General features: G+C 49.8%; 1 pseudogene; it reads left to right on the top strand.

Moving 5' to 3' along the window:
• The first annotated feature begins 5,190 nt into the window (after window positions 1-5,190).
• LOC121457624 lies at window positions 5,191-5,654 on the top strand (annotated as a pseudogene).
• Window positions 5,655-12,931: the final 7,277 nt, after the last annotated feature.

Raw genomic sequence — 12,931 nt, 5'->3', positions numbered from 1 at the left:
AAGGGAGGAGGGGAGGTGTGAGATGGGGTGGGGGCATGAGCATGACTGGGGACAGGTCCCTGAGTATAGGGGAGTCTGGGGTACCTGGTCCCCAACCCCATCCTCTCACTACAGACCTTAGAGGAGTGAACCTGCACCTTCTGCTCCACGGACCACTTCCTAAGACAAGGCCATATCCACCATGCCTTCATCAGGCAAAGACTTCTTACACGGTCTGCCCGTGCCTGCCTGGTGCACCAAGGACACCAGGGTGGAGCTCAGACCAGAGGGGGTCTCATGCATCACATATCTCCCTAGAGCAGCATGGTATCCCACTCTCCATAGTACCCGAGGCGCAGGACTATGAAGTGTCTAGGCGGGGTTCATGGCACACTTTCACGATGTTACACATAGAACCTGGTATAAGACAAGCAATGGAGTTCCAGAGACTCCAGTACTGGTCTTGTGCCTTCCCTCTAGCAGGTGCTGAAGACGGAATATGACCTTGAACAAGGCAGTTCCCAAGGAGAGTCAGTCCTGTCCCACAGGCCTTGATCCTGGTGGAGGCTGAGGAGTGTCCGCCACGCAAGGCTGTTGGTAGCCTTGGAAGCCCACCTTTACCAACTCTCTCTTTCCCTTCCCTAAGACTGGAGCCTCAAGCTCATGACAGCTTGGGTGTGTGGGGGGCTGGGGTGACCATGGTGGTGGGGGCGGGGGTGAAGGTGGTGGTGGTGACACTCCCTGGCCCTGAGGGGACATCAGAGGCCTTTACGGTGCTACCTCAACATTGTCATTATGTCTGGGGAAACCAAGACCTAAAGATACCTAGCAAATCCCGGCAGAGCTGGACTCACACCCACCTCCCCATTGCCCTGCTTAGAGCCGTCTGCCTGCTGTGCCTGGCCAGGGAGCAGAGACAGAGGGAAGTCTAAGAAGGGACTGTTGTTCAAGAAGACAATCAAAGACACCTGGTGATTCCCTCCAGCTGATGGGTGCCCCTCGGCTCAGCCACTGCAACGAGTGGTGAGCCATCCCCCAGGGCAGCTGTCCTGCATCTGCACACAGCTCCAAAATGATCCCAGCAGGTATGGGGTGTAGGGAAAAGAGGGGTTGAAACCTGAGGCTCCCCCCCTCTAAGGTGGCAGAGGGGCCTGCCAGGCTCTGGCACTGGTCTTGATGGATATCTGGGAACACCACCCACCAGCTTGTCCCCTTATCTACGTTTTGTGTGGCTCCTCTTGGGTGCGGTTGCATTGTGGTTGATAAGCCGCTTAGCTTGGCGTGCGCCCTTAGGCTTTATCGAGGCCAGGATGTTGTCTCAGGTGGAGTTGGGCAGGCCCAGGGGAGAGGTGTTCCCAGGCTACTGAGAGGCAACACTGCCCAGCTCCCACCAAGAAGGGGGAGTGCTGTGGAGGCCAGGCCGGGGGCCGGCTGCTCAAGGGGCCTAGGTGGATGGGAGCCAAGGCTGGCAGGCTCTTACTTAGTCATCAGAGACAGCGTTCCTCACCATGTGTGTGCCCCCGTGTGTGGAGCACGAAGGTTAATGAGGAGGGGAAGCAGCCTTAAGCACTGGGGTTTGTAGCTGGGCCTGGGCACCCGGGAGACCAAATGCACCCCTGTGTTACCTCTGATCAGTTCCTGAGACTGCACCCACAGGAAGGGAAACTGGCGACTATCGCTGCTTCTTTTGAAGTTAGATCTCATCCCAAGACAGGTCTGAGCATCTTACAGTGACCCACGACCAAAGCCAAAATAAAGTTAGCACGAAAACTGTGTAAAATTAACACAGATGTGGGAATCTGGTGGCAAGTGGCAAGCCAGATGCTTGGCCCATGGATGGCAGGGATGGGATGGTGAGAGACCGGCCAGATGAAGTGGGGAGCCTAGACAGGCTAGAGGGCTGGAGTATGGATGGTCCAAGAAAGGGGGTCTGGGGACACTGAGGAAGGCACAGGGTGTTCAATGGAGAGTTTGGGGAGCTGGGCCAGGTGGATGCACCAGGTGCCCTCCTCTGTCCTGCCCCAGAGCTCACTTATATCCTGCCTATGCCCAGTTGGTCTGGCTTCCCACCTGAGACCTCCTAGCATGGCCAGGTTCCACCTCAACACATCCTGCCTGTCTCTTCTGAGTCTGTGCCAGAGATATACCCCCATCCAGTATCATGCCCCCACAAGCCCCCCACCCACTTATCTAAATGCTCTATGCCTAAGCTCCCTTCCCAAAGCCCCCATCCTCTCAGCAGGAAATACAGCTTCTAGAGTCTGTCCCTATTCACTCTTTACTCTCAAGCTGATGAGGACCAGCAGCCTCTAGCTGGTGGGCCTGGGGCCTCAAGGGTGCCTCCCAGCCTAAGTATTGTTGCAGATCTGGGGGAAAGGCAAACAGCTTTTTGTGTGAGGCCTTCTCTTCTATTCCAAGTGCTCCAGGGACAAAAGCTGGAGGCTGAGGAGCCCCACAGTCTAGACAACCTGGCCCCACCCAGCGGACACCTGGGTGAAGCAGAGGCTGTGTGAGAAAGAGCTCGGGTGTTCCTGAAACTCCTGGGTCCCTGGTCCAAAGCGGGGAGGGCGAGATTCTAGCAGAAAGGTCGTACAGTCTGAGTCTCTCTGGACCCCAGCAACCCTGGGAACTGCCTAAAGGCCAGAGGACGGCCAGCGGAGGCCAAGCTCAGTTCTGTTGCTCCTCTTCCTGAAGTGAACCCCCCTGGGCCCTGCATGGGCATTCTGGCCAGGACAGGAGTGGCCTGGGCTCTGGGCAAGGCTCTTCTCTTCTTCCTTGCCTCCTTGTCTCCCCTCTCTGATCCTGCCACTAACACCATGAAGTCACTGTAGGTGACCCTGATTCTGAGATCTTAGGGGGTCCCTTGAGAAAACCTCAGCCATGGTTTTCCAGCCTTAGGACTTTGCCATCGTCCCCATGACATTCTATACACATGCTTCTTTGTTTATTCAGGCTTACAATCCCTGCCTGGGGAATAGAAAGCAACAGCAAATCAGGCCTCCTTACAATGCTCTTGGGAAGATCCCCAACTGTCATTGGTTCTGCACTCTGCTATGGTGTGCAGAGATCCTCTCGATCCTCCATTAGCAGCGGAGATGCCCAGTGAGCCCACAGTGTACACACTGGGACTACTCCTCGGCTCTCTAAACCGCAGGCTTTTAGGACAACCAAATGGTGACTATGGAGCCGGTGATCCATAGGCCTAGGGAGAACTGCAGAGACTAGGAAGGCCATATCCACGTGGACAACACACACACACACACACACACACACACACACACACACACACACACACACACCTGTGATGGGGCCCATTAAAAACATTCAGGAGAGAAAAACAGGTTATTAAGTAAAGTAAGGCAGTTGGAGGGCATGAAGGGCTCCCTGTGAACAGGGAGGAAGAGTGTGGAGAGATAGTGGGGGGGTCCCTTCAGCGCTGAGAAGTGGCTCACAAGAGACGGACACATCTGCCACTCATAGTCATGGATTTGGAGAGCATAGAAAAGGCCCTATGTTTAAGACTGGACAGTAGAGAGAGGAGGACAGTATCAGAGGGATCCAAACCAGTACAAGGAAGTAGATGAAGTGTGAGCTTTCTTCATTGTTGTGATAAAGTACCCGTATCTAACAAACAACCTGAAGGAGGAAGGGCTGGTTTTGGCTCATGTTTTCAGAGGGTCCATTTGGTCTGTGGTCACTCGGACACATCACGATAGCAGGAGTGTGTAGCAGAGAAAAGTCTTGCTCTCATGGCAGACAGGAAGCAGAGAGGGAAGGTACCACTTTCAAAGGCACGTGGCAGTGACCTACTTTCACCAGCTAGGCTCCTTCTAATGTTTCCAGAACTTTCCAAGGTGAGGAGCATGTGTTCAGCACATGAGCTGGGGGAGTGGGGACATTTTGTATTCAAACTATGGCAGCTGGTTCCCCGGGAGGAATCTCTTCAGTTTCCAGGGAGAGGAGGCGAGCTCAAGCTAAATACCTAAAATGGTAGTGCCGGCTGGACCCGCACGTTTAACATGTGAGCCTGTAGCAGGAGCGGGTGGTTTCTCTTTCAAACTGTGCTACCTCTATCCACAGTCTGCAGGCTCCTGACAGGAGAGCTCAAGGTGGAGTCAGAAGCTTGCTAGACAGAGCAGACAGGTCCAGCATGATGTTGCCAGATCTTGAGTTAGGAATCTGGGGGGCACCGCAGAGAGGCGCTGAGGACCAAACTCACTGACTCTTCATTCTGGCCCATTTCCTCAACTTAAAAACTTCCCTTTCATCGACTGAAGTGCAAAGCCAGTCAGGATCCTTGCTCTCATAGGGGTGAGTCCCCTGGGATTATATTTTAGTGGGGTGGTGACCTCAGCAGGTGGTCTTCCATGTCCCAGCCATGGAGCCGAGAAGGTGAGCAGAGTGAAACACCAATAGAAGAGAAGCAACAGGCAGGGGGATGAAATCTTGCTTTCTAGAGCTGAAGTGATGAGAAAAAAAGGGCACCCTAGAAAAAATGGAGAACTAGCCAGACATAGCAACTCGTGTACGCATTCCCAGCACTTGAGAAAATGAGGGATTTTCATGTGTTCGAGACCAGCCCAGCCTGGGCTACATTGTGTGACCTTGTCTACAACCTACATAACAAGTACCAGACTAGGCAGGGCTACACAGCAAGATCTTGTCCCAATCCTCAATCCTTTATTCCCCAAATAAAAAAGAACACACACACACACACACACACACACACACACACACACACAGAGAGAGAGAGAGAGAGAGAGAGAGAGAGAGAGAGAGAGAGAGCTGCCTTAGTTCAGTCAAACAAAACCACAGAAAAAACAGTGCACCAAGGACAGTAGAGGCTGGTGGAGCTAAGGTTTCGTCTCAGCGAGGCACCATCCCTTCTTCCCTTTAGGCCAGTGAGATTTCAGTGAAGGCTGTGTGGATGCATGGATCCTCCTCCCGCCCCTACCACACATCCATTCTTCCCTCTCGGCTCACCTCACTGGTGACCAAGCCTCTACAGGGTCAATGGCGGACTTGTGAAGACTTGTAACTAGATACCTTGTCCCACCCTCGTCAGCGAGAAACAGACCCATGTGAGCAATGAGCAGAGACCACTCGGGCGCTCAGATACCTGGAGTGAGTGTGAGCCTCCTCCTGATGAATCAGTGCTACAGGAAGCCAAGCAAAAGAGTTTTAACTCTGTCTTTCCTTTCAGCTGCCACCATGCCCTCTGGACTGAGGAAGACCCAGAAACTGCAGGGTCACATGAGCCATGGTCACGGCTGCATCGGTAAACACCTCAAGCAGCTAGGAGGCTGTGGGAATGCTGGAGGCACGCATCACCGCAGATCAACTTCAGCAAATATCACCCAGGTTACTTTGGGAAAGTTGGTATGAGACATTATCATTTAAAGTGGAACCAGAGCTTCTGCCCAATTGTCAACCTGGATAAATTGTGGACACTGGTCAGTGAGCAGACACGGGTCAACGCTGCAAAGAACAAGACTGGGGTTTTGTTTCTACGATCAGGCTACTACAAAGTTCTGGGGAAGGGAAAACCCCCTAGGCAGCCTGTCACCGCGAAAGCCAAATTTCTCAGCAGAAGAGCTGAAGAGAAGATAAAGGGTGTTGGAGGTGCCTGTGTCCTGGTGGCTGGAAGCCACCCAAGGAAATTAACTAAATGCTAATATTTTCCAAAAAAAGAGAGAGAGTTTTAAGCTCCAGAGTCTCTCAACAGAACCTGTAAAACACAGGCTTTGCTAAGAGATCAGTACAAGAACCAGGAAGCTCTCCAGCTGAAGTCAAAGGTGATCAGCAGAGGTCAATACTGAGACACCACAGTCTGATTCCTCAGCCAAGACCGTAACGCAGCCTCTGTGAAAAAGGCTTCCATGGGGGCGAGACAGAGGCAAGCTTAAAATACACACAGAGGCTCAACAAAGAACAGAGAATCCAAATAAAGATATAAAAATACCAAGGAATAGGGCTGGAGAGATGGCTCAGAGGTTAAGAGCACTTGCTCCTCCTTCGGAAAACCCCGGTTGGATTTCCAGCACCCACATGGTAGCTCACAACCATCTGTGACTCCAGTGCCTTCTTCTGGCACAATAATCTCCAGGCACCAGACACACAAGTGGTACATAGACATATATTCAAACAAAATACCCATACACACAAACTAAAATGCAAATGAAGAAAGAATATTAAGGCGAACCAAATGGAGATTTTCTTTTTTAGGACTGAAAACTCTGATAATGGAAAAGATAAAAAAGAAAAACAAAAGCTCAGGGTGTGTGTGTGTGTGTGCGTGTGTGTGTGTGTACGTGTGTGTGTGTATCTGGGTGTGAAATGTGGTTCACAGGCCCATCCGTTTCAACCCTTGGTCTTTGACTGTGGGGCATTGTTTAGGGAGGTGGTGGAACCTTTAAGAGATGGGGCTTTGCTGGAAGAAGTGGATCACTGAGGGATCAACCTTGAGGGTTGTATAGTCCAGCCCTCTCTCTACCTAAGTCTTTCTGATTCTGGTCCACCGGGAAGTACAACCACTGGCCATAGAGTGGCCCGCCACCAAACCTTCCCCATGATGGACTGTAGCTTTGAAACAATGAGCCAACACAAGCCCTTCATCCCTTAAGTGGCTTCTTGTATTTGGTCACAACATTGAGAAATTAGCTACTATGGTGGGCTTAAGTGACAGACAGAAGGGGAAAGATCCTGGGAGAGGATGAAACACTAAACTAAGATGTGGAAGTCAACACAGACGATCCAGGCTGGAGAGGAGATGGACTACCAGAGGCTGGGAAGGCAAACACACACACAGCCCTAGCAACCCAAGGAACTGTATCAGAAAGCTCACACTGATGCCTTCCGTGGCATGTTAGTCACTCTTCACGTGACCAAATACCCAACAAAAGCAGCATAGGGAAGGGTTGGTCTGACTCACCATTGGGGGCTACGGTCCATCAAGATTGGGAAGGCTTGAAGCAGGAGCACAGGGCAGCCGGTCACATTAGGTCCAGAGGAAGGAGAGAGAGAGATGAATGCTGGAACCCAGCTTCATTTTTTTTCTATTCAGCCCATGAGATGGTGATTCCCATATTCAGGATGGGTATTTACATCTCAACCAACCGAATCCAGAAACCCCCTAGACATGTCAAGAGTTTGTCTCCTACATTGTATGTAGATCATGTCAGGTTGACAGTCATCTTTGGTGTTACCTGAAGGGCGCATGTGTTGAAGGCTTGGTCCCCCATGTGGGTTATGGGGAGGTGGTAGAATCTTTATGGAATGGGGTCTGGTAGAAGATCCTGGGTCACTGGGAGCATGCCTTTGAAAGGACTGTTGAGTTACTAGCCTTTCCTTTTTCTTTCTTTTGCTTCTCATCCATGAGGCTAGGGGTTTTAGCTCACCATACACTCGTGCTGTGATGAGTGGTCTTGTCACAGGTCCTAAGCATGAGCCCAATGGGCATGGTATAGAACCTCCAAAACTTAAGCCCCAAGCAGCAAACCAACCCTATTGTTGTCCATTATCATCCTAAGATGATGACTACCTTAGGTATTTGTATTTGGTTACAGTAACCAAAGCTGACTCACAAAGCCATGGGAATCACAGAGAAGTGGCAGAAGGTATAGCAGGGGAAAAAAAGTACCAAAAAGGGTGAAAATCTCCTGAGTAGAGTGGGAGAGATGGCTCAGCAGTTAAGAGCACTTGCTATTCTTGCAGACAACCTGAGTTGGGTTCTCCGCACCTGTAGTGAAGCTCACAGTAGCCTGTACCTTCAAATCCAGGGGCTCTGACTCCCTCTGGCCTCCACAGGTACCTGGCCACACATGCACATGCGTAGACACACGGTCACATACATAGTTAAAATAAAAATAGCTCTTAAAAAATTAAAATCTCCCGAGTATGGGAAAGCACTTGAATGCTCAGGAAACCAAGTGAACCTCAAGCAAGATCAATCCTAAGAGCCCACATGGAACCCTCAGTGCCAAACTTCTGAAAACCAAAGAGAGAGTCTTGATAACAGTGGGAAAGAAGCGTGTTACCTACAGGAAGCACCAACTCATTAACAGCAGGTTCCTCATCAAAACCACAAAGTTCAAAGGTGTCGGGGCATCCTCTAAGTGTGGGAATACATGTTCCCCAGCTCAGAATGCCACGCCAGAGAGGGCACTCTGAGAAACAGAGGGGTCAGGACCGTCTTAGGAAAAGCCCATGCCCCGAGGCTGGTAGGAACAAAAGGAGAAACACAAATCTACAGTTATGGTTACAGATGCTGCCAATCCTCTCTAAACAATTTCTAGAACAATGAGACCCAAGGCCAACAAGGATGTAGCAGAGATTAATGCTATCAGCCAACAGGACCTAGCCTTCATCCGGGGGCACTCCACCCTGCGGCACACACCTTTCTCTCAAATGCACAGGGACCATGGTTGAGCAGCTGCTTCCTCCAGGCTATGTGACCATCACTGTCTGGAAGCAGAGCTGTTGTGGTGACCTAGGAAGACCCTAGTCATGGCAAGGAATGAAGCAAATACAGCCAGTAGCTTGGTTTGGGGCAATGAGGTTGTTAACGTTCTTAGGTAGAAAGAATCATGGGAGACTGGGCTTATGTAAGGGGTTTTGCCTCAGCTGTATGTACTCCTGAGGAGTGCTGGAGTATACAATACATGGAAGGTTGACTGGAGTATACAAGACGTGGAAGGTTGGCTGGAGGATACAGGAGGTGGAAGGCTGGCTGGAGGATACAAGACGTGGAAGGTTGGCTGGAATATACAATATGTGGAAGGTTGGCTGGAGTATAAAGAGGTGGAAAGTTGGTTGGGGTCAGGGCTTTATAGTGGTATAGCTGCCTGAGAGTCACCTAGGTTCCTGCCAGTAACTCCAATAAACTCACTGGTTTACTGTTGTGGTTTGAACGTAGAATGCTTCAGGCCAGCTCCTATGTTTGAACTTGGCCACCAGCTGGTGGTGGTATTTTGGGATGCCGTGGAACATTTCAGAGGTGGATTAGGAAGTGGGTCACTGATGGTGGGCCATGAGATTGACAGCCTAGCTCTGCTTCCTGCCCCAGGCAGATGTGAGCAAGCCACCGCCACCACCTTGAGTTACTCCCGTCTCCTTGCCTTCCCTGGACTGTACTCTCTTAAACCACAACCCAGGCGAAAGCCATTCTCCTTTAAGAGACCTCTTGCCAGATACTCAGTAATAGATATGACAATCCTAATTCCTGGATATTCACCAAGCTGGACACAGACAGGCTTGTCTTTGGTCTGCGAGTACCTTCTTTTTCTAGGCTGAAAAATGTTTCTTTAGCTCTCCCATGCAGCAGGCACGTGCTCTCCATGTCCTGGGATCACAAACAGACAAACCTGCATGTACTGAGTCCAATGACAGTAGAATCAAGTCAGAATCAGCACAGAACACAGCAAGAGAATCTCCCAACACTTGATAACCAGGAGCGCGTGGCTGTGTAACCCACGCCCAGAGAGGGATGCATTTGGGAAGTTCAATGGTCATTCATGGTAAACTTACACAGAGAAACTCCTCAGGGAAATAAAAAAAAATTCCCATCTATACAAACCCTGCTGTGGTGAAGAAGAGATGACTCAGTTACTAAGATGCAGCCCGTGGGGTGGAGGGAAGCCTGGTGCGGTGAGATGTGCTTGTCATCACAGCACTGGGGAGACAAAGACAGGCAGATTCTACCTGGGGCTCACTGGCCAGCCAACCTGATCTAGCTGGCCAATGAATGACCCTGTCTCACGTAAGTGGACAACCCCCAAGGAAAGAGATTCAAGGTTATTCTCTGTCTCCACATGCACACACCCACAACCCCCACTAATACATATATGCTCTCACATGCACAAACACACACATGTGTGTACATATGAATGCACACACACACTAACCTGTTAACACTTGTTCAATGGTAAAAGGTCAAAGCTTTCTGTTTCCTCATGGAAAGAGGCAAGGATACTTATCACCACTAGCAAAGTACAAAATTTCTGCTCTAGGTCTCGATACTATCTGCTAAGTTTTTACCTGACAGTGGACATTCTAAAGGTTTTACCTGACAGTGGAAAGGACATTAGATTAGATCTAGGAATGACAAATGGCTATCTTGGGACTAAAGACAGCTCGAGGTAATTTGGTTCTCTACCTGCCACTCCCCATCTCTCCACCATCACAAAGTTCTCGCCAGTCAATGAATCTCCCACTCAGAGGACTTCATAGTATCCACAGGCTCGGGGGCCTAAAGCAACACAGATGTACCACTACCTTCCAGGAGGTTGGGGGTCTACAGTGAATCATCAGGACCCCATTTCTCCCAAAGGCTCTTGGGAGAACCCATTTCCTTCATGTTCTATCTTTCAATGCCACCTGCATTTCCTGGCTGCTGTCTCCAAAGCCCTTCACCTCTTCATCTATTCTCTGTGAGGGTTACTGGGATCAGGAAACCCAGGACGCTCTCCCTGTCCCAAGATCCTGCACCTCTCATCAAGGGAGGGAGTGCTCACGCGTTCAGGGAGTAGACACAGGCATCCGTGATAGTTAATACTGACTGTCAACCTGATAGGGTCTAGAATCTCCAAGTCTGCGAGGCAGTTTCTGGATTGTGATAATTTGGGTGGGAAGATTCAGCCTAAGTGTGATCCCCATCATTCCATGCACAGGGGACCCCGATTGAATAAGAAAAAGCCAAGCTGAGTGCCAATCGCTTCTAATTCCTAGCTGTGGGTACAGTTTGACCACCTGACCACCATAACTTCTCTGCTAGGACGTATGAACTAAAACCCTTTCTTTCTTAAGTTGCTTTTACCAGGCCTTTGGCCACAAGAAAAGTAGCTAATATGAAAGTCCAGGGGGCATTACTGAGACTAACACAGTTGGTGAACAACACTGTACGTTCACTACATGCACATGGCTATAGACTATCAGCAGACTACAAGGAATGAGCACTCCTCAGCTGACTCTAAAACCTTAAATACCTAGGTATACAAAAGATACACAAGACGGCTACACTGAAAACTGGAGAAAGCAGAAGAAATTTAGAGACCAGTGTCAGAGGAAAACAGACGACTCGGGATTGTTGAGATGTCATTTTTCCCTGCGACTGATCAGCAGCTTTCTTTCTCGACAGTGGGGTTGCTCATTCTGGTCTCTATGGGTCTGTAGCTCCTAGGGCAGCCAGAGAAGTGTTGAGGGGAGAAGCTAGAGGACTCTGTTTTCAAAACCTTTACTGGTCAAGATGGAGTGGTCTTGGTGTGAACACAGATGCAACGAGTAAGGAACCTGGATACACACATTTGACTCACCATTGAGCCCACTGTTGAAAAACAGCCGCATGGCGACAAACTGGAAGTTGGAGTGGATCAAAAGAAACCTTGCTTCAGACTTTATATTACACAAAGCCCCCCCAAAAGTGGTTTATTGTCTTACAGGTAAAACCGGGGCAATAATATCCTAGGAGAAAAAGTGAGGCTGAGTCTCCATGGCTTGAAATTGACCAAGTCTTAAGTCAAGGCTACTTGAACAGAATGCAAAATCTCTAGGTGTGAGAGAGAATTGATAAATTGGATACCACCTGAGTTAGGAATTTCATAAAAAGACAATTAAAGGATTCACAGTACATTTCCAAAGGGAATTTATTTTTTTTCTTTTTTTATATATTTATTTATTATGTATACAATATTCTGTCTGTGTATGCCTACAGGCCAGAAGAGGGCACCAGACCTTATTACAGATGGTTATGAGCCACCACGTGGTTGCTGGGAATTGAACTCAGGACCTTTGGAAGAGCAGGCAATGCTCTTAACCACTGAACCATCTCTCCAGCCCTCCAAAGGGAATTTATATAGTACACACTTAAAGAACACCTGCAAATCTATATGGAAAAGACACACACCTCAATTTTATTTATTTATTTTGTGTGTGTTCATGTGTGTGTGTGTGTGTGTGTATGTGTGTGTGCCTGTGTGTAGAGGTCAGAGGTCAATGTCAAATGTTGTCACTCAATAGTTTTCTTTCTTATTTTTTAGACAGAGTCTTTTACTGAACTTGGGTCTGCCAGTTCAGCCAGTCTGGCTGGCCAGCAGACTTCATGGACCCTCCTGTCTCCACTCCCTAGCACTGGGATTGAGACAAACACCACCATGCTTTCAAACTCAGGTCTTCATGTTTGCCTGGCAGACACTTTCCTTACTGAGCTATCTTCCTAGCTGTTCATACAGTAGTTAAAAAAGGAACTCCGCCAAAGGCTTGAACGAACACACCTTAGCTAGGCTTCTAGTAGCCATAATTAAACTGGACATATCTCTGTCTTCTGAGTGCTCAGGGAATAGCTGCCACTCAAGCCACAGGGAGGCCCTGTATCTGTGTCTCTGGAGTGGGTTGGGAAGGAGACACAGCTTTCCTGAGGACCAGAGGCTCCTCCTGGCCATGCTGCTGGATGCTGGTCTAGAAGCATGTAGGTGGTCGTGGATCAGCCCTGCTGGTGGGAGTTGTCTGGACATCTGACCATGGCCTGACACTAGGGCTGAGCCTTGCTATCCTTCCTGTGCTTTTCCTCCTCCCCTTCCTCTCCATAGTTTTATAATTCTGAGGGCTGTGTGGGTGCCTGTGCACTGCCCCTTGCATGGTGCCATCTCCAAGACTCCTGCTGGGCCTGCCTTTTCTATATTCTTCGGGCTTCCGGGTGAACTTGGCTACTCTTGTCCACCTCAGGATGAGTACACCAGGTCTAGTTAAACAAGGCAGGTCAGGGTTGTGCTGTGAGGGTTCTGCCTGAAAGGCTGACTGGCTGACGGGTACCCACGTAGGGTGGGGGAGGGCAGAGTCCAGCACCTTTGGGCCAGTAGCGCTCGGCTGGCCTGCTGGAACCCTGACCTGGCCCGGGGAGTGATTCAGAGCTGTGCACCCAAGGTACCTATGGATTGTTTACCTGTTCAGTCCTCAGAGA

Source organism: Microtus oregoni, unplaced genomic scaffold, assembly GCF_018167655.1.
Source record: "Microtus oregoni isolate MIOR12 unplaced genomic scaffold, Mior012 000016F_ref0000370, whole genome shotgun sequence".
NCBI classification, from domain to species: domain Eukaryota; kingdom Metazoa; phylum Chordata; class Mammalia; order Rodentia; family Cricetidae; genus Microtus; species Microtus oregoni.
This window is presented reverse-complemented; position numbering and strand designations above follow the sequence as displayed.